Consider the following 25,875-nt stretch of genomic DNA (forward strand, 5'->3'; position numbering starts at 1 on the left):
ATCTTCTGTAAAAGATGCTGTATAGATCCAGCTATTGCACATTCTCTATCAATATTTCATCATGCAAAATGTTCTTCAAGTTCTTTACTTTACTAAAAAAAAAAACCCTTGTAGAACCATCATTTTTAAGTGTGTAGGACATGACAGAGTTATTACTTTCAAGGTGCCTGACCAGAGATTGGACGAATTTGCTTCTTAACTGCTAATTAACTTTAGCAAGCTAATTAACTAATTAAATAAGCTAATTAACAATTGCTTATTTAATTGCAGCATATCCATTGTAAGCACTTACAAATGTATAAAAAATTATTTATTTATATAATGTATTTTAAGATGAATTACAATGGTAATTAACTGTTTATTTATTGTTGTCCAAAATATTTTTGCTTTGTAAATTGCAAGCAGAACTCAAATGTCACGGCAGACAAATACATTTAAAAATACTTAAATCCAGACTGATCTAATATGGTAGTTATTGCTAGTAAATGAACACACTTGCAGTAATTGTGCATGGTAGGATTAGTATATAATAATATTTAGTATTACTAAATCTGAGGATTATTCATTCATTCATTAATTCATTGTCTGTAACCCTTATCCAGTTCAGGGTTGCGGTGGGTCCAGAGCCTACCTGGAATCATTGGGCGCAAGGCAGGAATACACCCTGGAGGAGGCATCTGAGGATTAGCATGTAGTAATATTTACAAGACCAGGTTAATATTCCAGTGCATTATTGTATTTTTGCTATGAACTACAGCATTAATAAGCACTTCCTAAGTGTAAATCACTAGTTATAAAAGATAAATAAGTTACACCTCAGTTGTGTTCTTGCAAATTCCTTAATACATATTTTATTAATATAGGTTGTTCTTTATGAACTATTTTCACAACATTAATAAGCCCTTACTGAGAGAAAAGTGCTTGTAAGTGAGAATGAGCCTGTTTTACTTTAGATGTGCAATTACAAAAAAAAACGGTCTTTCAATCTAATGACCACTGAAGTTTTAACCAATGAAAATAAGATGAAATAAATAAATAAATAAAAACTGCGGTAAACACTGCATGTTGTTTTCTAACTTTAGTAAAGCAGGTATTCTGAATGTCTCTTCAGTTGCCAGTATTCAACAGATTATATAAATACATTTATACATACTTTCTTACAACTATGTCATAGTATATATAAAAAGTAAATATTGACTGTTTATTATTGTTAATTAACTGCTTGTTAATATTTAATAAACTATTAAGAATCAAACAGTTAAATAAAGTGTTACCCAAACTGGTTTTGGAAGCGGGATTATCCAGACTTTAAAGATGAATTAGAATGGGACGTTGTGTGGCCAAATATCATGGCTTAATTGTGTAATACTGATCATCAGTACATTTATCCAAATTACATACACAGCACCTAATTAACCCCTTACAAGCGTCATTTTGTGGTAAGTGACTCATTGTTCACTTTAGGATCAATAAAGGCAGGTGGTACTTTTGAATTGAATTGGATTTATTTGTCACATACAAAGATATACAAGTACAGCTTGCAGCAAAACTACATTTCCGTCTGTCCACTCACCCAAACAGGGGTTAGGTGTATGCAACAGCCGTGATGGCAGCAGGTGCCCTGCACCATCTTACAGCTAGAAAAAAAAAACAGCTGGATTACAACAGGGAAGTGGTGTTAAAAAAAAGAAGGTCACAGACTGTGCCTTAAAGAAGCACAGTGTGTGATCTTGAGAAAAACAACACCTTTAGCACACAAAGCAATACACACAAATAGTTTCAGTGATGTAGAGAAAAGCAGGAGGTGTGTTCAAGGGGAAAAGGGAGGGGGGGGGGGGGGGCAGGTTTAATTTGTGAAAATGTCCAAGAATGTAGTAGCAGTCATGTGTTCTTGAGCCTGCAACTCAGACAGGGGGAGTGCAGTAGATCTCCATGACGACCGTTCCTCTGGAGGAGTTGAAATTATCAGCAGCACCAAAACCGTTAATAGCTGGGGCGGCCAAAACAGATCCAAACAGCTTGTTAGGATCACCTAACAAGAGACCTGAGCTGAATTTTGAGCTAGTAATCCCTCCCACTCCATTTTTGCTCTGGTCTTCCAAACGTTCAATCTTGGAGTTCAAAGCCATTAGATGCTCCTTGATGGAATTGAAGCTTCTACTCATAGTCCCAGTCCCAGTCTGTGCGCCAATGGCTCTGCCCATCCCATCAATCATGTTGGTCAGTTTCTTCGGGCTGTTTACAACTAACTCAACTCTTTTAATTTTCCGATAGACCAGGGCACCGCCTAATCCAATAAGCAGAAAGCCCCTGATCATAAATCCAAATAGGTATACATCTTCAATGTCCGTAATGGACAGAGGCGCCAGACATACCACGCCCCACTTCTCCCATCTATCCATGGCATATCCCGCCGGTGTCGTTCCATCAGGGCAGGTGGGCTCCCCCGTGCCCAAGCTTCTCCTTGAGAAGATGGTGTCAATAGCGTAGAGAGACCAGCTGATCAATTCAATTTCTAATTTTAATTGGAAGAGCGGCATTAGAGAGACTCCGAGGGTAGACAAGACAAGACGAGAGAAGCGAGCAGGAGAAAATGCGACTGCCTCCCCCGAGAGCAAGAGAGATGTACATTTGTGTCCATCTGTGACTATATTTTTGTCCAAAGTCACCTCTTAATGATTTAATTGTTTCTGGTGCCTGCTGATTTACCCACTTTGTTGCTGAATGACTTTTCTGAAACTTTCTGCATGAAATTATTTTCGAAAACATTTTACTCTATCTCTCTACAAGGAAAGGGCCTAACCCTAACCCTAAAGATAAAATGTATATGGACTTTCAACTGCTCAAATTGTTGTTGCAAGTGAGGCTAACATCGTATAATGAAATATGAAGTTTTAAAATGTGTTATGTCCTTTGTTTGTAACGATCTTAACATCGAAACACAAGAACAGTTTGTGGTTCTTAGGTTTACACTAAAAATAATTGACATTCAGAAAATTTCTTAATGTCAAAATTGTGCAGGAATTTAAATAATCTACACCCAGTTATGAAATTATAGTATGATTACATGTTATTCAGATTATATTATAGGATGTTGATGATTTAAATGAGAAGCAAAAACAGTTCTTTGTTGCATCATCAAATTAGATACAAAAGGACATTTTGGTGCACAACAGAACATTGATTTAAAAAAAAGTAAAATAATAAAGGTGTGCAGAATCACACTTAAATTATATGGGTTTAAAAAGCTTTTTCCCTCCTCTTCCTCAGCTTATGCAGTCACGGGTCCTGATTTGTGCTGTTTCTCCTTCATCACTTTTAAAATTCCAGCCAAAGAAATTAAAACAACAATTAAAACAAATTCCAACTGCCCAAAACCAGGCTACGTGTGAGTATCTGCTTTTAGAGGATGTTTATGTGGGTTACTGGTTTATTAGTATCATAAACATAAATATCTCTGATTATATCTGATCCAGAAAATGAGACTCTTGACTGAAAGGAAAATGAGGCCAATTCTAACCATATTCATACCTTTCAGGGTTGTTACCACTAGGCACAGGCTCTGTGTGATGGAAGGAGCTTCAAAAACAGATTTGTCTTCCTCTCTCTGCACAGGTTATTCTCACAAGCCTGATCTGAACAGCATTTAATGATGTGGCAAAGAAATACCTACTGTCTCACCTCTGTCTACTCCCTCTCCTCAGCCAGGAGTGCAGCATTCTTGACAGTCTACTATTCCCACGCCTCATTTCATCATCATATACTTTGTGTTATCAGTAGCTGTTTATATTGTGTTACTCCAGTCTTTCACTCAACGTCCAGGAAACTCATGGCTCACTCTGAGCCTTGAGAGTTTGTTGTACAAAGACTTACACATTGTTAGATTTTAGAGATCTTCTGATGAACTCAGATGCAGCAGAAAGATCAACTGAAAGCTTCAAACAACTTTAAGGCATTGTATTATTTCTTTTCATTGAATGTATTGTTGCTTGCCTGTATTATCCATGTCTTTATCTGTGTTTATGGCTATACTTTGCCAAAATTATTTTAAATAAAAGTAACTGAAATACAGTTAATGTATCTTATATTTACTAATATGAGTGTCACTCTTCTAAACTTATCCACTCTCTCGACTTCCCATAATCCCTCTGACTCATGTGCCTTTGTCACATTCCCTCCGTCATCCAATCAAAGTCTGTTTCATCATATTGACATTAGCAGTGATTCTATACACCTGTGTGTTTTTACATTTCTAGTGTGTGTATGCTGAGCAGTTTCTAGTGTTTTGTTGCTATTGTGTATCTTGACTGCTTTTCTCTTTTTTGCTTTGCACTTCTGTTTATTTTGCTGTTTCTCTGTGCTTCTGGATATTTGACCTTGCTCCTTAATAATTTCATTTTGTCTCACACCTATGTGATTGCTCCTATAAATCATGGCTTTTCCCTCCACTCTTTCTCTAATTTTTAACACTCCTGTTAATATTAAAGACCTCTATAGATCTGTGAACCCCTGGTCACAGCCACGTTACAGTGAGATGATTGAAACTTTTGTCAGAATGTTGTCAGTGACTTGTCTCAAGAAAAAACCAAGCAGAATATCGTGTAATATTCATAGAACAATCTCACAATGTGAAATATTAACTTCTGTAACCATGAAATGCTTCCAGTGGGAAAGTAAAGGTATGAATGAATGAATGAAATATAAGCTGTTTTATATTAGTTATACTCAAGAGGAACAAAGCATTGCAATTATTGCATTACTGTAGTGTTTGTGATAGTGATGTAGATACAGAGGGATAGTGCTATGGTAGAGGCTGATAAAACATGCAAGTACCACAGAAACAGGGTGTAGCCTTCCCAGCAGGCACAGGACGTCAATTTGACGTCAGAAAGGCGTTGGTCTCTAACGTTGGACAGACGTTGAGTTTTAGTTGGAAATGAAAATCGGGTTGACGTCTAAACCCAACGTTGCCTTGACAACAAGCTTCAACGTTGGACAGACGTTGAATTTTTGTTGGAAATGAAATCGGGTTGACGTCATAGCCCGACGTTGCCTTGACAACAATTTTCAACGTTGGACAGACGTTGATTTTTAGTTGGAAATGAAAATCGGGTTGACGTCTAAACTCAACATTAATGTGACGTCAAGACTCAACGTTGGTTAGACGTTGAAATATGGTTAGTAATCAAAGTCAGATATTACTCAAAAATTAACGTCAGGATGACGTCAAACTCCAACGTTGTGTAGATGTTGATTTTTAGTTGGAAATGAAAATCGGGTTGATGTCTAAACCCAACATTGATGTGACTTCAAGACTCAACGTTGGTTAGACGTTGAAATATGGTTAGTAATCAAAGTCAGATATTACTCAAAAATTAACGTCAGGATGACGTCAAACTCCAACGTTGTGTAGATGTTGATTTTTAGTTGGAAATGAAAATCGGGTTGACGTCTAAACTCAACATTGATGTGACGTCAAGACTCAACGTTGGTTAGACGTTGAAATATGGTTAGTAATCAAAGTCAGATATTACTCAAAAATTAACGTCAGGATGACGTCAAACTCCAACGTTGTGTAGATGTTGATTTTTAGTTGGAAATGAAAATCGGGTTGACGTCTAAACCCAACATTGATGTGACGTCAAGACTCAACGTTGGTTAGACGTTGAAATATGGTTAGTAATCAAAGTCAGATATTACTCAAAAATTAACGTCAGGATGACGTCAAACTCCAACGTTGTGTAGATGTTGATTTTTAGTTGGAAATGAAAATCGGGTTGACGTCTAAACCCAACGTTGCCTTGACAACAAGACTCAACGTTGGTTAGACGTTGAAATATGGTTAGTAATCAAAGTCAGATATTACTCAAAAATTAACGTCAGGATGACGTCAAACTCCAACGTTGTGTAGATGTTGATTTCTAGTTGGAAATGAAAATCGGGTTGACGTCTAAACCCAACATTGATGTGACATCAAGAACCAACATTGGTTAGACGTTGAAGTATGGTTAGTAATCAAAGTCAGATATTACTCAAAATTTAACGTCAGGATGATGTCATGCTCCAATGTTGTATAGATGTTGATTTTTAGTTGGAAATGAAAATTTGGGTTGACGTCAAATCCCAACATTGGTGTGACATCAAGACTCAATGTAGTTTAGACATTGAATTATGGTTAGTAATCAAAGTAAGATATTACTCAAAAATTAACATTCGGGTGACGTCAAGCTCCAATGTTGTTTTAGTTGTAATGAAAATCGGGTCGACGTCTAAACCCAACACTGGTGTGACATAGAGCCTCAACACTACCGTATTTCACATTTACAGCATACTACTGTAATTAAATAATACAATACTTTACTGTAAAAACTGATTTACAGTAAATAACTGTCAGCTGAGCTCCCAGACAATTACTGTATATTTACAGGAACATTAATGTATTTCAACTTTACAAAATACTACTGTAAATGAATAAAACTTAACTGTAAATATTGGGATTTACAGTAAATACCTGGCAACAGAGTTTCCAGCCAATTACTGCATTTGTACAGGAACAAGATTGCATTTAAAATTTACAGAATACTACTGTAATTGCATAATACAATGTTTTACTCTAAATATTTAAATGTACAGTAATATTTTCAGCAGAATTGCCAGCCATTTACTGCCTTTTTCAGAAACAATACCTTTTTACAGAGGAACACTAATTACAAACAGTATCTAAATTACATTCAATTCTTTATATATACTGAACAATACCAGCACGTAATATTTTTGTATTAAGATTAGTGTTACTATTAAATAAAAAAAAATCAAGTCTGCCAAGCATGAATACTTTAAAAATACTATAACCATAACATACACAAAAGAAGTCCAAATCTACATTCAGAATTAAAATCAGTAACACGCTTTATTAAAACTGAATATATGCAAAATGTGGACAAATTTCAAGTACTACATAACATGTTCAAATCATTTATGTTTTTACTTGAACTTAATATTTTTGCCCCTTATGATATTTGCTTTTTTTTCTAACCAAAAATACTTCACAATATCCAATTACATTATTGCCTTGATGAATTACAAGAAAGGTGCCCAAATCTTTATAGTAAAACATTACGTTATATCACATGAATTTCGATCTTACCAGACAACACAAATAGTGACCGTAAAACATCATGAAAAATGTAATAAAAAATATGTAATCTGGATTGCTAAAACTTTGTATTTCAAATATCATCAGTGAACCCAACATGTTACTGACTTAGAGTCAGTTTTGTGTTGAACATGACCCTTTAAATACAAACTGGATTCCAAAAAAGTTGGGACACTAAACAAATTGTGAATAAAAACTGAATGCAATGATTTGGAGGTGCCAACATCTAATATTTTATTCAGAATATAACACAAATCACAGATCAAAAGTTTAAACTGAGATAATGTATCATTTGTAAGGGGAAAATGTGTTGTTTCAAAATTTCATGGCATCAACAAATCCCAAAAAAGTTGGGACAAGGCCATTTTTTACCACTGTGTGGCATCCCCCCTTCTTCTTACAACACTCAAAAGATGTCTGGGGACAGAGGAGACCAGTTTCTCAAGTTTAGAAATAGGAATGCTCTCCCATTCATGTCTAATACAGGCCTCTTGGGCCTTCTTTGTCACACCTTCCTCTTTATGATGCGCCAAATGCTCTCTATAGGTGAAAGATCTGGACTGCAGGCTGCCATTTCAGTACCCGGATCCTTCTCCTACGTAGCCATGATGATGTGATTGCTGCAGAATGTGGTCTGGCATTATCTTGTTGAAAAATGCAGGGTCTTCCCTGAAAGAGATGACGTCTAGATGGGAGCATATGTTTTGAGCATATGTTTTGAACATATGTTTTGAACCTGAACATAGTTCTCTGCATTAATGGTGCCTTTTCAGACACGTAAGCTGCCCATGCCACAAGCACTCATGCAACCCCATACCATCAGTGATGCAGGCTTCTGAACGGAGCGTTGATAACAACTTGGGTTATCCTGTCCTCTGGTCCGGATGACATGGCGTCCCAGTGTTCCATAAAGAACTTCAAATCGTGACTCATCTGACCACAGAACAGTCTTCCATTTTGCCACACTCCATTTTAAAAGACCCCTGGCCCAGTGCAAATGTCTGAGCTTGTGGAGCTTGCTTAGAAATGGCTTCCTCTTTGCACTGTAGAGTTTCAGCTGGCAACGGCGGATGGCACGGTGGATTGTGTTCACTGACAATGCTCTCTGGAAGTATTTCTGAGCCCATTCTTTTATTTCCTTGACAGTGGCATTCCTGTTCAAGGTGCAGTGATGTTTAAGGGCCCGGAGATCACAAGCATCTAGTAGAGTTTTACGGCCTTGACCCTTATGCACAGCAATTGTTCCAGATTCTCTGAATCTTTTGATGATGTTATGCACGGTTGATGATAACTTAAAAATCTTTGCTTTTTTACACTGGGTAACACCATTCTGGTATCGCTGCACAGCAAACATCTTTCTGCGCAACAATGGTGGAATTGGTGATCCTCTTACCATCTTGGCTTCAGAGAGACACTGACACCATGAGAAGCTCTTTTTATACCCAATCAGGTTGTCAATTGACCTAAGTATTGTTAATTGGTCTTCCAGCTGTTCGTTATATGCTCAATTTCCTCCTTTTTGCCACTTATTGCTACTTGTCCCAACTTTGTTGGGATTTGTTGACACTGTGAAATTTTGAATGAACATATATTTTTTTTAAATGTTACATTTACTCAGATTAAACTTTTTGATCTGTCATCTGTGTTCTATTAAAAATAAAATATTGACATTTGCCATCTCCACATCATTGCATTCAGTTTTTATTCACAATTTGTTTAGTGGCCCAACTTTTTTGGAATCCGGTTTGTAAATAAAATTTAATTCAAAGTCCATCAGTTTCTTTAAAGCAAGGATACACACAGATGCATGGTCGAGGACTTCTTGGTTGCTCTCTACGTTTACCACCCCTGGGAATTTTTACCAATGAGGCGTCTATAAAAATAAAAAATCCACAGTTAGTAACATAGCATGTGGAAATAAAAGTACAAAAACGTTGCAATAAAAATTTTGTACACAAGAGGATACAGTAAGGGGAAGATCAGATGACATCATGGGCAAGATATTTTTTAAAACTAAACATAGCACAAAAATAAGGATATTTTTGTTTGGTAGATTATATCTTTGTTGTAACAATGTTTCTTGGCAATAAATCTTATACTGTTGGAATCATGTTAATTTCCCTTTGAAATGGTGCCACATTTATAAGGAACATGCATTTGTGGGATGAGCAGTAGAAATGAGTATGTGGGTTGTGCCAATGAAACATTAGCCCAATCCTCTCTGCCAATGCCAAAGAGTTTATTCTGCCATTGACTCGTTTGGTGAGTTGTGACTGGCTGACTGAAGTTTGAAGAAACAAGACATAATGGCAATTTAACAATGTATTCTTTTAACAAATAGGAGCTTCAGTAGCGTGTGGAAGAACCATAAACAGCCAAAACAGCCCAGGACTTTCTCTTCATGATGGTCACCATCCTGGTTACACACTGCTGGTCACACATATGGTTGTGTTGGTCACTGTGGCATGAACAGCACGCCCAAGCTGATCCCACAAGTGTTCATTGGGGTTGAGGTCAGGAGCTAGCAGGCCATTCCATCCTCTCCACTACCAAATTCTGGAGGTAGTCTCTGATAAACACCGCTCTGTGGGGGCAAGTGTTGTCATTTTGGAGGTTAGAGTTTGGTCCCAGACTGTGGAGATATGGGATTGCCACTGGTTGTAGAATTTCATCTCAATATCTTTTTCTGCATTAAGATTGCTTGCAATGACGATAAGCCTCATTTTTCAAGTGAAAGAGACGCCACATCACACCATCACACAAAATAAGCTGTTTGGCACTGGCAGTGAGTATTTGACAAATTTTTCACTGTCGCAATCCACATACTCAGCTCTACTGCTCATCTCACAAAAGCATGTTTCTTACAAATGTAGCACCATTTAAAAGAGAAATTAACAGTAATGGTATAAGGTTTATTGAAGTACTGTTACAACAAAGAAATAATCAACCAGACACAAATTTTCTTACTTTTTGTGCTATGTTTATTTTTATTTTTCTGCAAGTAATCAGAGCAAATGAGTGAGGTAAAGGGTGAATTACATTAATAATTACAGTTAGATAATGCAGCATGTCCTATTTGGTGCTAAAAATAAACACTAATACTTTGACATTGTATTTTGTTATGGCTTTCATAATGTCATATCGTATCATATATCTCCATTTCTTTTAGGCATATCGAGATATGAATTTTTGGTCATATCGCCCAGCCCTAGTTGTCGCTTGCTCACACTTTTTGTAGTGAAGACTGAGGATAGATATTAATACGAACTCAACAAAACCATTTTTTTCCCAAAAGTACTGCAATTTCAATTTGATACCTGATCTAAAAGCCATGTATACTGATATGCTATGCAATATTTCAATGTATCATAGTAATCAGAAAATCCTGTATTTGACCTTTAATTTCACATATCAAAAGCACAAATTTCAACTGCATCAAATGATTCCCACAAATGACCCTGATTAGAATTAAATGGTTGCAACAGATGAATGAATGACAGTAAACAGTAACTGCCCTTCATAATAATTTCATAAAGAATTATCCAACAGAAACGGGTCAAAATATTAAAAAGCAATTACCTTCAGATAATTTTAGAATTTTTTAATCCATTTTCATACATGGGGTTTCTGCATCAGTAAAGTTATCATATTTCAAGGTTTTTATATATAATAATACTTTTAATTACAGGTAAGATAACATTAAATAGAGGCTAGTTTAATTCAGAGAAGGAAGTAAACAAGTAGAGAGAGAGAAAGAAAGAAATTTCCTGTCGATATTGGAAATTGAATTTTTAGTACAAGGTGAATAGGGCTGCCTTTCCAGAAATTAATGGAGGCTTGAGCAAACATAGGTCACTTGTCCTTCCACTGTCAGCAAATATCTTGCATTGGTCAAAAATTCCACTGTAATTAATTCAAATGTTAAACTTTTGTCATTCTGGAGTATCTTGCAATTATATATACATACCCAGAATAAAAATCAGAGGACTCACAAGCAGGTTAAGGGTTTCAAAATCAGCAACTGTGGCACTTGCCTAAATGATGAGAATATAAATTATTTTAAGTCTTCAACATTTACCATTGCAGTTTTCAATGACATGTCAAATTAAAACCTATATGATATAGCCTAGGTCTAGTTTCAGTTTTCCTGTTTTAATGATACCTGTAAATGTGAGCCTTAAATGCAGCCAACTTCCTGAAAGTCATGGCACGACGAGACTCTCCACATTTAAAACATATAGTACAGAGAAATAAGATGTCATTTCATATGCATTACAAAAACCAACACACTACATTTGTGATCACAGAACTGGTAGCCAACATTTAGTATTTAGACACTTTAAATGCAATACTCTTAAACTCTGATAAACAATTAAAATGTACACTCTATATAAACTAAATAACAAAAATGGGAGTCTGAAATCAGATTTGGAATGGTATGGAGCCCCTAAAGGGACTGGGGGAAAAATTAAAAAAGACTATTGATTTTGTGTTCCCTTGCAAACATTATTGCATTCCCTCGCAAATACATTGCGCTCCTTTGCAAATGTTTTATGATACACAATTGTCTTTGTTACGGAGCCCCTAAAGGGACTGGGGCAAAAAAGGCTTTGGCGTTCCTTCGCAAACACAATTGCGTTACCTCGCAAATACAATAGTCTTTTTTTAATTTTTTCCCCCAATCCCTTTAGGGGCTCCGTAGAATGGAGCTCAAAATTCTGCAGCAAAATACAGTAGTCTATAATTCTCAACACAGCACAAAGTAAAATCTATTTCACTCCCCCCATCTTGCACCTCATTCACACCTGACACTCCAAATATATATTAGCTAATAATCTGGAATGGAGTTTGTCTGTAGCTAACATTACATGTTTACAATGTCTACAACATCTACGTTTACAACTCTCTGTTATAATGAACGTAGCTAATTTTACCAAACTGACCAATATCAATGACCAGAATCCCTGTCCATCTCTATGTTTATATTTCCCTCCGTTCTCTTCTTTAAAAAGCATTACTCTGCTAGCTAAAACTCGAATAGTACCCGCAAGAAGCCCAAAACTGGACTTTGAGTTTACAATTGTTTGTACAGTCAAATTATCGTTCTCTACCTGGTGGTCTCTACTACGCTAAATATAAATAAATAATGCTACGACTGACCCGTCCTTTCACCGGCAGCCTGTTTCAATGGAGCAGAACCCTCTTTGTTTTCTTCCCGCCTCTTCTCTCCTACCTTTCCCTCAGCCTCCTGCTTGTAAGCCGTCACAAAACTGGTGATATCTCCGGCTTCAATCCCCTCCAACGGACTAATTTGAGGGGGGGAAACGCCAGTTGACGATATCTGCGACGATAAAACATTAACATTTTTTGGGAGCAAACAAGTGTGCACATTCCACAGGAGTTATCTGGTTAAATGTTCGCGGCTACCATAATTAGCACCATCTATCTTGCTAAAAAGCAGCACCAAGACAATGTGGTTGGAAACGTTTAGAGCTGTATGATTAAAACATACATTTACTCATTACTTTTGTTCCAAAATCCCTAAAGTACGATGACGCTTGCAGCCTCTGAATACGTTTTGTCTCTTTCTCTCCGTCTCTGTTCTCGTCACCCCGCCCCCAGGGAACCGTTAGCCCCGTACTCGCTAACCGCCCCACCCTCAACAAAATAATTTAAATAAAATAAAACAATATTAACGCAAATCATCATCATTATCATCATCATCATCATCATCTTTTAAGCTTGTCCATTTCAGGGTCGCGGTGTAACGAAATGAAAAAACACAATTCTTTCTCTTTTTTTATTTGGACGAAAAGTATTCACTTGTCCTGTCCTGGTTTTGTTTTGTAGTGAGGCCTACAACCGACGTTACAAAAATAAATTGTACCATTGCCCGGGGGGGGGGGGGGGGTATTTTGGAACTAATGTAATTACGAATGTAATTTTGGAACTAAGCTATATTTACGTTGTCAAAACAATAAAATAAGTGATAAATAAATGGTGTAAATAAGTTACTCACCTTTAGATGCCATTTGCAGTCCTCAGCCTCCCCAGCTCACAATACAGTGAAATACTGTAAAGCTAGCTTCATTGCTGCTTCCAGTCTGTTACCCAAGATACATTACAATACACAGTAAAATACTGTATTCAAAAATACATTACAATACAGTAGCAAACTCGATACAGCATTTATTTATAGTGTGTTTTGTATTCTTAAGACGGCAAGCATATACCTATCAAATGGCTTGAAAATGTTGGTAACCCACTGATGGTAGGCCACTGCTGGTCCACCATTGGACCGCTCAGATTATTGCCCACTTAAGAACATCTCAGTAGTTTTTGATCTCTTTAAACTAATTTTAAATGATTTTAATGATTTCTTATTCTATAATTTTACATTTTGGTCATGGTATCTCACAACTGAATTTTGTTATGTTATGTCAATATGGCATTAGAATAATGTTTTGAACACACTGCATTTTGGTTTCTTAACATTGCAGCTTGGGGCAGCACGATGGTGCTGCAGGTACTGTCGCTGTCACACAGCTCTAGGGTCCTGGAGCGGCAGGTGACTGTGAGTAGTTTGGTGTGTTTTTCCTGTGTCTACGGGGGTTTCCTCCAGGTGTTCAGGTTTCCTTCCAAGGTCCAAAAACACATGTTGTTAGGTGGATTGGTGACTCAAAAGTGTCCATAGGTGTGAATGTATGAGTGTGTGTCACCCTGCGAAGGACTGGCGACCCCTCCAGGGTGTGTTCCTGCCTTGCTCCCAGTGATTCTGAGTAGGCTCAGGACCCACTGCGACCCTGAACTGGATTAGCGGTTACAGACAATGAATTAATTAATTAATTAATTTCAGTATGGTAGAGTATCAGAATGATGTTTGGAATTTTTTATAAAATTCAACTTGGGACTGCAACAGGTAGTGTTGCTGTCACACAAATCTAGGGTGCTGCAGCTGTAGGTTCGAACCCTGCTCCGCATGACTGTCTGTGATTAGTTGGGTGTGTTTTCCCTGTGTTCATGTGGGTTTTCTCCGGGTGTTCCAATTTACTCCCATGGTCCAAAAACACATGTTGGTAGCTCAGTTGGCTACTCAAAACTGTCCATAGGTATAAGTGTGTGAATGAGTGTGTGTCGCACTGTGAAGGAAAAGTGCCCCACTGATTCCAGGTAGGCTCCGGACCCACTGCAACCCTAAAGTGGATAAGCAGTTACATTTAATAAATGAATGAATGAATGTTGCATCTTAAACCAACTAAGTATATCCAATATTGTTAGAATGTCACATTGAGTTGACATTTAGATTATGATGTTTATCATACACTGGGTTTTTATTACCAATACCTAACAAATAAATGTAGGTATTTTACATCAAGATGACGTTAAATTTGAAGTACTAAACCCCACGACCTAAAACCAACAAAATATCAATGTCTATTGATATTAGTCTAATGTTTACCAGGCGTTGGGTTTTGGTCACCCTATATTATAACTTAAAGTTGGCATTTTTTTATATCAACTTGACATCAGGATGTGATGTTTGGAAAATGTTGGATTTTGGTTACATAACATCACTACTTAAAACCAACAAATTTTCAACGTCTATTGATGTTAGAATGGCAGATTGAACTGACGTTAAAATTCAGACGTTTATCAGACGTTGAGATTTGGTCACCATACCTTACAACTTAATGTTGGTAATTTACGTCAATTTGACATCAGGATGTGACGTTTGGAAGATGTTGGATTTTGGTTACATAACATCACAAATTACACCCAACAAATTTTCAACGTCTATTGATGTTAGAATGGCAGGTTGAACTGACGTTAAAATTCAGACGTTTATCAAACGTTGGGATTTGGTCTCCATAACTTACAGCTTAATGTTGGTAATTTACGTCAATTTGACATCAGGATGTGATGTTTGGAAGATGTTGGATTTTGGTTACATAACATCACAAATTAAAACCAACAAATTTTCAACGTCTATTGATGTTAGAATGGCAGGTTGAACTAACGTTAAAATTCAGATGTTTATCAAACGTTGGGATTTGGTCTCCATAACTTACAGCTTATTGTTGGTAATTTACATCAATTTGATATCAGGATGTGACGTTTGGAAAATGTTGTATTTTGGTTACATAACAGCACAAATTAAAACCCACAAATTATCAATGTCTATTGATGTTAGAATGGCAGGTTGATCTGACATTAGAAGTTTGACGTTTACAAGATGTTGGGTCTTGGTCACCATACCTTACAACTAAATGTTGGTATTTTACATCAATTTGACGTCAGGATGTGATGATTGGAAGATGTTGGATTTTGGTCACATAATAGGACAACTTTAAACCAACAAATTATCAACGTCTATTGATGTTAGAATGGCACATTGAGCTGACGTTAAATTTCAGGCGTTTATCAGATGTTGGGATTTGGTCACCATACCTTACAACTTAATGTTGGTAATTTACGTCAATTTGACATCAGGATGTGACGTTGGGAAGATGTTGGATTTTGGTTACATAACATCACTACTTAAAACCAACAAATTATCAACGTCTATTGATGTTAGAATGGCAAGTTGAACTGATGTTAAAATTCAGACGTTTATCAGACGTTGGGATTTGGTCACCGTACCTTACAGCTTAATGTTGGTAATTTAGGTCAATTGGACATCAGGATGTGACGTTTGGAAGATGTTGGATTTTGGTTACATAACATCACTACTTAAAACCAACAAATTATCAACGTCTATTGATGTTAGAATGGCAAGTTGAACTGACGTTAAAATTCAGATGTTTACCAGACGTTGGGATTTGGTCACCGTACCTTACAGCTTAATGTTGGTAATTTACGTCAATTTGACATCAGGATGTGACGTTTGGAAGATGTTGGATTTTGGTTACATAACATCACTACTTAAAACCAACAAATTATCAACGTCTATTGATGTTAAATGGAAGGTTGAACTGACGTTAAAATTCAGACGTTTATCAGACGTTGGGATTTGGTCACCATACTTTACAGCTTAATGTTGGTAATTTATGTAAATTTGACATCAGGATGTGACGTTTGGAAGATGTTGGATTTTGGTTGCATAACATCACTACTTAAAACCAACAAATTATCAACGTCTATTGATGTTAGAATGGCAGGTTGAACTGACGTTAAAATTCAGATGTTTATCAGACGTTGGGATTTGGTCACCATACCTTACAGCTTAATGTTGGTAATTTACGTCAATTTGACATCAGGATGTGACGTTTGGAAGATGTTGGATTTTGGTTACATAACATCACTACTTAAAACCAACAAATTATCAACGTCTATTGATGTTAGAATGGCAGGTTGAACTGACGTTAAAATCCAGACGTTTATCAGACGTTGGGATTTGGTCACCATACCTTACAGCTTAATGTTGGTAATTTACGTCAATTTGACATCAGGATGTGATGTTTGGAAGATGTTGGATTTTGGTTACATAACATCACTACTTAAAACCAACAAATTATCAACGTCTATTGATGTTAGAATGGCAGGTTGAACTGACGTTAAAATTCAGACGTTTATCAGACGTTGGGATTTGGTCACCATACCTTACAGCTTAATGTTGGTAATTTACGTCAATTTGACATCAGGATGTGACGTTTGGAAGATGTTGGATTTTGGTTACATAACATCACTACTTAAAACCAACAAATTATCAACGTCTATTGATGTTAGAATGGCAGGTTGAACTGACGTTAAAATCCAGACGTTTATCAGACGTTGGAATTTGGTCACCATACCTTACAGCTTAATGTTGATAATTTACGTCAATTTGACATCAGGATGTGATGTTTGGAAGATGTTGGATTTTGGGTACATAACATCACTACTTAAAATCAACAAATTATCAACGTCTATTGATGTTAGAATGGCAGGTTGAACTGACGTTAAAATTCAGATGTTTATCAGACGTTGGGATTTGGTCACCATACCTTACAGCTTAATGTTGGTAATTTACGTCAATTTGACATCAGGATGTGACGTTTGGAAGATGTTGGATTTTGGTTGCATAACATCACTACTTAAAACCAACAAATTATCAACGTCTATTGATGTTAGAATGGCAGGTTGAACTGACGTTAAAATCCAGACGTTTATCAGACGTTGGGATTTGGTCACCATACCTTACATCTTAATGTTGGTAATTTACGTCAATTTGACATCAGGATGTGACGTTTGGAAGATGTTGGATTTTGGTTGCATAACATCACTACTTAAAACCAACAAATTATCAACGTCTATTGATGTTAGAATGGCAGGTTGAACTGACGTTAAAATTCAGACGTTTATCAGACGTTGGGATTTGGTCACCATACCTTTCAACTAAATGTTGGTAATTTACGTCTATTTGACATGAGGATATGACGTTTATTAGACGTTGGATTGTGGTTACATAATATCATGACTTAAAACTAACAAAATATCAGTGTCATATGTCGTCAGTTTCTTACGTCAGTTTAACATCGGTATTAGACGTTACCCTGACGTAAAATTTTGGTCATCCGACGTCACGACCAACATTCAACCACATATCAACGTCTTTTGACGTTGGTGGCCAGCTGGGTTGTGATGAAAATGTATCGTGTTTAATAGCTTTATGCACATTTAGATACAAAATATATCTGCATTTAATAAGCATTAAACTGACCATCCTTTGCGAGCCTGTTTTATCAGCTGTTTTCTTCTCTCTTTGCTTTCGAAATGCTGCATGTTTGTTTTGCTTTGGCTTTTGAATTAATGCTTCTCCACTCCATCTCCATAATGTGAACACCACACTGGAATTGGCCAAAATTGAGAGGGGCCTAAAACAGCAAAAATATGGGTTCCTCTTTAATTTTCAATAATGTTTAACACTTTAAAGACACTTTTCAGAAAGGTTTCAGTACAGCTCGTCCATACCTCTGAAAACCAACTGTTCTAAGAACAAGAGGTGACTTTTCAGAATACGGCTGCAACAAAAACAGAGCAAAAGGAAAAGAACTGTGTGTTGTTTGTCTAAAAGCAAAAGAGGAATATGACTGTTATATTACTAAACAGAAAAAAAACTACATGCATTCTGGTCTCTTACTCTTGTTGCACATTCAAGGGCTTGGCAATACTGAAAAGGGCAGATTGGAAGTACACTGATAACATTATGGCATTTAAAGTTGAAGTGTCCGAGTTCTAGTTGTTACTAAAAAATACATGTGTAATATTCTTCTCATTACCTCAAACACAGGGTGTTAGTTCTGCTGAGATGATGTGGTTTCCGTGTAAAACCCTCCCCTGTTTGTTTCTGCTTTGTTTCTGACCTGTTCTGTCTTTAAATAGTCAGCTACAGTAAATTGATACTAAAACAGTTATGTCACTGTCACACATTAATGTGCCGAACTTAGCGTTTGAATCTTAATAATGTTCCTGTAGAATAAACTGAGTGCTTTAAAGGCCCTCAGTCCTGTATCTATCAAATATATCAGACATATTATCTTTGGTGATCTTCACACTAGAGTTCCTGTTCTCTGCTCTGCTCCGAGAGGAAGATATGGTGAAGTCAGGAGGAGGAGGAGGCACAAAACCACTCGTCTTTAAATAAGTGAGAGCCAGTGAGAGGTTTAGACCCCTGCAGAGAAAATGAAGATGAAGTTGAGCTGTGTGTGTTGGGCTCTGGGGTTGATTGTGCTCATAGCCATCTCCTCAGATGCGCAGGGTGAGTTTACAGTTATTTTTGATGCTGTTGTTTAACAATGGCAGTAGTTAATATTACATTATAGTTCATTGTTGTATAATTCTATGGGCATAGCAGTATGTTTCTACCTAGAAGGCAGTTACAGCTGTATAATAATGGATAAATGATATTTAATCATGATTTTAGAATATCATTTAGAATTGGTTTAATCCTAGTCTAATTCTGGTCAATAATCTATATTTTTATTATCAGGATTATCATTTCTTTTTTACAGTAAATAAAACTCAAACTAATAAATGTTTTTGCTTCTTTTACATAGTACAAAGTCTTGGTCATCCTGATTTGTGCTGTTTCAACTTTGCCTCGATGAACATTCCAGCCAATAAAATAATAAAAGTTGAAAAATTAGATGGGAATTGCCCAAAGCCAGGTTATCTGTGAGTGTCTACATCACACACACACACACACACTATTTTAACTGGATCTTTCATTGTGATATTTTAAAGCAATATAAGAAAAGGGTTGGCATTTTGAAAATGTGGATAAAATTGTATATACAAGGATTTTTCTGACAGTTCCACTGCATAATGCCACAAATCTTTAAAACCACATGCTTGGCATTGAGGCTGGTCGACTGAGGCTCATAGGTACCTAATCAAATGCTGTGTTTGAACACCTGTGTCTGCAGTGAGTGTCTGAATTCACCAACTGGAACAGAGTCTGTAAACTGGATTCACAGTGTTTACGATTATCACCTGTACATCAGCAGATGAAATGAGATCAGTTTTAATCCTCTCTGTTCTCGCTGTGTCTTTCAGGGTCACAACCGAGGCTGGGAAAAAGATCTGCTTTCAAAACTACCCTCGTTAATTTCTGACAAACTTGATTTCCATGCAACAGACTCCACGTAACCGAAGAACCATGAATAAAAAAAACAGTCAATACCCTCCTTTATTGTCAAAGGTTGTTTAATTTTTTAATGCGTTTTAAGATCCTTCACTTGCCATGCTATTGTTATTAACCCATCACTTTGACTCAGTTTTATTAACACTTGTTTAATGCCAATGATACAAATAAAGCAATGCATGACTAAAACTGTGAAAGTGAATATTTCATGTTTCCAACGTGAGGAAATACACATGAGTGGACATACACACAGTGGTACAGCAGGAAGTGTTGCTGTCACACAGCTCCGGGAACCTGGAAGTTGTGGGTTTGAGTCAAGCTCCGGGTGTCTGTTTGTGAGGTATTTGGTATGTTCTCTCTGTGTCCTTGTGGGTTTCCTCTGGGTGATCTGGTTTCCTCCCATGGTCCCAAAACACATGTTGGTAAGTGGATTGGCAACTCAAAATTATATATAGGTCTGCAGGCTTAAAATAAATTGATTGGCTCAGAGAGATAGTGAAGTGAAGTGAAGCTTGCATTTGAGAGCTTAGTTAGCTATAGAAAGATTAGGTAATTGTACTGACAGTGAAATATCACCATGTTAGCTTGTTGCTATTTTGCTACATGTTTACATGCAGCCCCTTGCAAGGCATTCTTTTATATTTTTAATTGAGTTATTTTAGCTTAGTAGCCCATATCATACTAGTAATTGTGGATCTTGTTGAAGGGTGCTGCTTTTGGGGCAGGAGAGCTGCTGATTAGAAGGTTGCATAGAGAGAAATATTGTTCTTGGGGCAGGAGTACTGTGTTTTTGGGGTAAATCATGCTCACTTTATTTTGTAATGACTATTTTACTGCTTAATGCGGCACTTAAAGCAGATATGTACTGTGTAGTGTAACAGTGCTGCTCTAATGTCAGGGGAAATATACTGTATTGCTGCTCTGAATGCAGGCGGAATGTAGCTACTGTGTACTGTATTACTGTAATAATTCTGGATGTGTGCGAGTACTTATGGAGCAAGGGATGGAGATATATGCAGGACACTTTATTAATAATAAACAAAAGGTAACTAGACAGAGGCAAGCTAACACTAAACACTAAACAAGGCTAAACACTAAATGTTTCTAAACATTAAACAAAGCGAAACACTAAACAAAGCAGAACATTAAACAAGGAATCTAAACATTAAACAAGGCTAGATATTAAACAAGGACTAAACAGAACAAAGGACTAAACACAAAGCAAGGCTAAACACAGAGTGAGGCTAAGGAACAGAGACATCAAACATACATACAATGACCCACAAAACATGAAACACTGACAATGACTATATAAAGACAGCACAAACAAGAAACACCTGGACACTAATTAAGACACATGACAACAGAAACACATGGGAAGGGTATCACATGACCAAGGAACAAGCAGGAAGCAGACACAAGACAGGGGGAAACAGTCACATGACAAGGGGAACACAAACAAGGAACAAAAACAGAACAGAACACAAAAGTAAGCACATTAGAATTACTACTCTAAGGCCAGGAGGAATATAACTACTGCTCTGAGGGCAGGGGGAATGTAGCTATTGTAGTGTGGTACTGCTCTGGGGGCAGGAGGAATGTAGCTACTGCTCTGAGGGCAGGGAGAATGTAGCTAGTGTAGTGCGGTACTGCTTTGAGGGCAGAGGGAAAGTAGCTAGTGTAGTGGGGTACTGCTTTGAGGGTAGGAGGAATATAGCTATATTATTGTAGTACTGCTCTAAGGGCAGGAGGAATGTAGCTACTTCCCTGAGGACAAAAAATACTGCACAACCACAATCTTCTACAGCTGAAGAGTGTTGTCTTATTTTTTTTTATTAAAATATCGGTTCTACCGATGTTGCCCCATCTCCACTACAATTTGATTGGTTATCTCTCTGAACAATTCACTTTCCTTTCTGCCTTCAGAACAAGTTTGTGTAACTAAAATTCCCATATGCCTGAGAGTGTGAGTGTGTGTCATCCTGTGAAGGACTGGTGCCCCCTACAGGGTGTGTTCCTATCTTGCGCCCAGTGATGCTGTGTAGGCTCTGAACCCACAACCACCTGGAAATGGATAAGGCTTACAGACAAATAATGAATAAGGTCATAGAGAACTGCATATACAATATTTACAATCCTGTTAATATTAAAGATATTTCTACATAACTGTGAACCCCTGGTCACAGCCACGATACAATGAGATGACTGAAGCTATTATCAGAATGTTGTCAGTGATTTTGTCTCAAGAAAATATATAATTCCACATGTAGACAATTTTGCTTGTTTGAAGAATTTTGATCTGACGAAGAAAAAAGGGCAGTTTTACTAGATTCAGCAACACAAAACAAGCAGAACATCTTATAATATTCTTTAGAACAATCTCACAATGTGAACTATTAGCTTCTGAGACTATGAAATGCTTCCAGCAGAAAAGTAAATTTATGAATGAATGAATGAAATATAAGCTGTATTATATTACTTATACTGAAGAGGACTACACTGGATAACACAATGTTTAGCAGTGTGGGTTAAAATAGAACAAAGCATGGGAAATGATTACCTTACTGTAGTAGTGTTTACGTATAGTGTGCGATAGTGATACAGATACAGAGGGATAGTGCTATAGTAGAGGCTGCTAGAAACATAAAAACTTGCAAAGACAAGCAGAACCACAGACACAGGGTGTAGTGTTGTGATAAATATGTGTCATGTTTAATAGCATTATGCAAATTATGAATAATATTATTTTCAATATATAATTATCATATGTGTGTGTGTGTGCATTCTTCACAAATAAATGTGCTGAACTTAGTGTCTGATTCTTTATAATGTTCCTGTAGAATAAACTGAGTGCTTCAAAGGCCCTCAGTCGTGTATCTATCAAATATATCAGACATATTATCTTTGGTGATCTTCACACTAGAGTGTGTGTTCTCTGCTCTGCTCCGAGAGGAAGATGTGATGAACTCAGGAGGAGGAGGCACAGAGCCACTCGTCTTTAAACAAGTGAGAGCCAGTAAAAGGTTTAGACACATGCAGAGAAGATGAGGATGAAGTTGAGCTGTGTGTGTTGGGCCCTGGGGCTGGTCCTGCTCATCGCCACCTCCTCTGATGCTTTACGTGAGTTTACAATTATTTTCTGTTGCTGTTGTTTAATAATGGCAGTAGTTAATACTAGATTATAGTTCATAGTTGTATAATTGTATGGGTGTAGCAGTATGTTTCTCTCTAGAAGGCAGTTACAGCTGTATAATAATTGATACATTATATTTAATCATGATTTTAGAAGATGATTCAAAATTGATTTAATCCTAGTCTAATTCTGTTCAATACTCTATGTTTTTATAATTAGGATTATAATTATTTTTTTATAGTAAATAAAACAGAAACTAATAAAGGTTTTTTGCTTCTCTTACACAGCACAAAGTGTTGGTCATCCTGATTTCTGCTGTTTCAGCTTTATCTCGATGAAAATTCCAGCCAATAAAGTAATAAAAATTGAAAAATGAAATGGGAATTGCCCAATGCCAGGTTATTTGTGAGTGTGTACACCACACAAACACGCATACACACAATTTTAATTTGTTCTTTCACTGTGATATTTTAACACAATATAAGAAAAGAGTTGGCATATTTAAATCATGGACAAAATTGGATTTACAAGGATTATTCTGACACTTCCACTGCATAAAGCCATAAAAAGCCACTGCATAATGCCACAAGTCTTTAATACCACATGCTTGACATTGAGGCTGGTCGACTGAGGCTCATAAGTGGCTAATCAAATGCTGTGTTTGAATGCCTTTGTCTGCAGTGAGTGTCTGTCAGGCTCATGGGGGCGGACTGACAGAGGTGGACGCAAACGCTAAAACACAAAGACTTTTATTTACAACAAGGATGGCAAAACAAAGACTGACTAGGGAAACGATGACGGCGAGACAGCGGAGACAGAGATTAGAAAACAACAAGACATAGGACATGAAATAATACAAACACGAGCAAGGAGTTTCAGAAACTAACCACACGAACGAAACAGGAACAGACAGACAACTGAGAACAGGGGTAGACACGGGAGACGCAGAGAAAGAGAAACACACATCTACACACAAGAACCAACAAGGGAACACTGAAACAAAGGGACTATATATACACAGAGCACTGACAAGGAACACCTGGGGACAATAACGAGAGGGCAGGACTACAAAGAAGACTCTGACGAGAGGGCAGAGCTAAGGTGGGACTAGGGCAGAGACCAGAACAACAACCAGAGCCATGTGCTACATGACAACATGGTGAAGGAAAACAGACAGGACGTTACAGTGTCTAAATTCACCAACTGGAAGAGCATCTGTAAAATGGAATCATAGTGTATATGATTAGCTACTGTACATCAGCAGATGACAACAGGTCACAATGGAGGCTGGGGAAAAGGTCTGTTTTGAAAGCTTCGGTTCATTTGGTACAAACTCAAAGCAGCAGAGTCTACATAACCCAAGTACAGTAATCCAAGCCAATCCATAATCTGTTTAATTTCTGTAATGTAAATTATTGTGAAATACTTTAAAGGTGACGTTCACAATTTAAATAAAAAAAAACACTTCTTATTTAATTCTGAGAATGTTTCCTCATCATTTGCTGCTCTCCAGTCTGTTTATGTACTCAAAACCAGTCAAATGTTTTTACAAAGCACAAATGTCGGTAAATGGGTTAAAAACAAACCGTCTTGGTCCAGTATGCTAGGCAGTGTAAGTAAATTTTATATATTGCACCCTTAAAAGTAAAGTTGCTACAAAAGATTCTTTGATTGCTGCCATAGAGGAAACACGTCTGGTTCCATAAAGAACCATTTTGTTTAAGGAGTGTGTGAGTGTGAAGATTATTTTAAAGGCTTAAACATCCATCACTCTATCTTAAGGTTCTTTACCAATTTAAACATATCAGCAAAAGACGTTCTTTATGGAACCAACGTGATTCTTCTATGGCATCATTCAAATAACATTTTGTATCAGTTTTATTTTTAAGTGTTGCTCAGTATTGAAATACAGAGATATTGTTTTTTCCAAAAAAAAAAAAAAAACAAAAAAAAAAAACAAACAAAAAAAAACTAAAAGATACTTTTTGCTCCTCTTCCACAGTCGTTCATCCTCCTCCTCTTACCCCTCCTCCTCCTCATAACCTTCCTCCTCCTTCTTCTACCTCTCCTCCTCCTCCCACCTCTCCTCCTCCTCCTCTTCCTACCCCTCCTCCTCCTCCTTCTGCTGATCCCTGCTGTTGGTAATTTGTGTCAATCAAAATTCCAACAATACAAAAATAAACATTGAACAATTAGATGTGCAATGCCCAAAGCCAGGCTATCTGTGAGTGTCTACCTTAAACACACACACACATAGCTTCAGTATGTTCTATTAGTCCATCAATCATGGAGCAGTGGTAGATACTTTAACAAAGTGTAAAGAGAACCATGCATTTTCAAATTATAGAAAAAATGTACATACAGTTCTGACAGTTCCACTACTTACAGTCTGTGAGGGGTCTTTATATAAACCATATTCTAATGGGGCTGATTGATGTAGGTGCATGTGCTGTTGAATTCACCAACTGGAAGAGAGTCTGTAAACTGGACTCACAGTGTTTATGATTAGCTCCTGTACATCAGCAGATGAAATGAGGTCTGCTCTAATCCTCACTGTGTTCTCTGTGTCTTTCAGGGTCACAACGGAGGCTCGGAAAAAGATCTGCTTTAAAAACTACCCCAGTTCAACTCCACGTGAACCAAGTACAGTGATCAAAGCCAATCCATTTCCTCCTTCATTTCTTCAATGTCAAGGATTTTTTTTTAATGATTTAATGCTTTTTATGATCCTTCACACAATTGATATTTATCCATCACTTAGCTTCAGTTTGATCAGTTCTTGTTTGATGTTGAACATTAAAATAATGCAGTTCAGGGCAGAAAACTGCAAGTAAATTATTCTTTTACACAGTAAATAAAACATATTGGATTTTACAGTAAATAAAACATAAACTAAAATTACTTTTTACTCCTCTTCCACAGTTGTTCCTCCTCCTCCTCTTCCTCCTCCTCCTCCTCCTCCTC

At 37.0% G+C, this 25,875-nt stretch overlaps 2 long non-coding RNA genes across 2 annotated transcripts; one reads left to right on the forward strand and one right to left on the reverse strand.

Annotated features, from left to right (window-relative positions):
• Positions 1-8,961: 8,961 nt before the first annotated feature.
• LOC136673200 (uncharacterized) lies at positions 8,962-11,624 on the reverse strand. The gene is made up of 3 exons (XR_010795901.1): positions 11,319-11,624; positions 11,124-11,190; positions 8,962-9,029 (listed from the first exon to the last, which is right to left on the reverse strand). It is a non-coding gene; the product is annotated as an uncharacterized lncRNA (long non-coding RNA).
• A 7,162-nt stretch (positions 11,625-18,786) lies between these two features.
• On the forward strand, positions 18,787-19,956 carry LOC136674199 (uncharacterized). The gene is made up of 3 exons (XR_010796013.1): positions 18,787-18,893; positions 19,192-19,309; positions 19,691-19,956. It is a non-coding gene; the product is annotated as an uncharacterized lncRNA (long non-coding RNA).
• The last annotated feature ends 5,919 nt before the right edge of the window (positions 19,957-25,875 follow it).

This window comes from Hoplias malabaricus, chromosome 17, assembly GCF_029633855.1.
Source record: "Hoplias malabaricus isolate fHopMal1 chromosome 17, fHopMal1.hap1, whole genome shotgun sequence".
Classification (NCBI taxonomy): domain Eukaryota; kingdom Metazoa; phylum Chordata; class Actinopteri; order Characiformes; family Erythrinidae; genus Hoplias; species Hoplias malabaricus.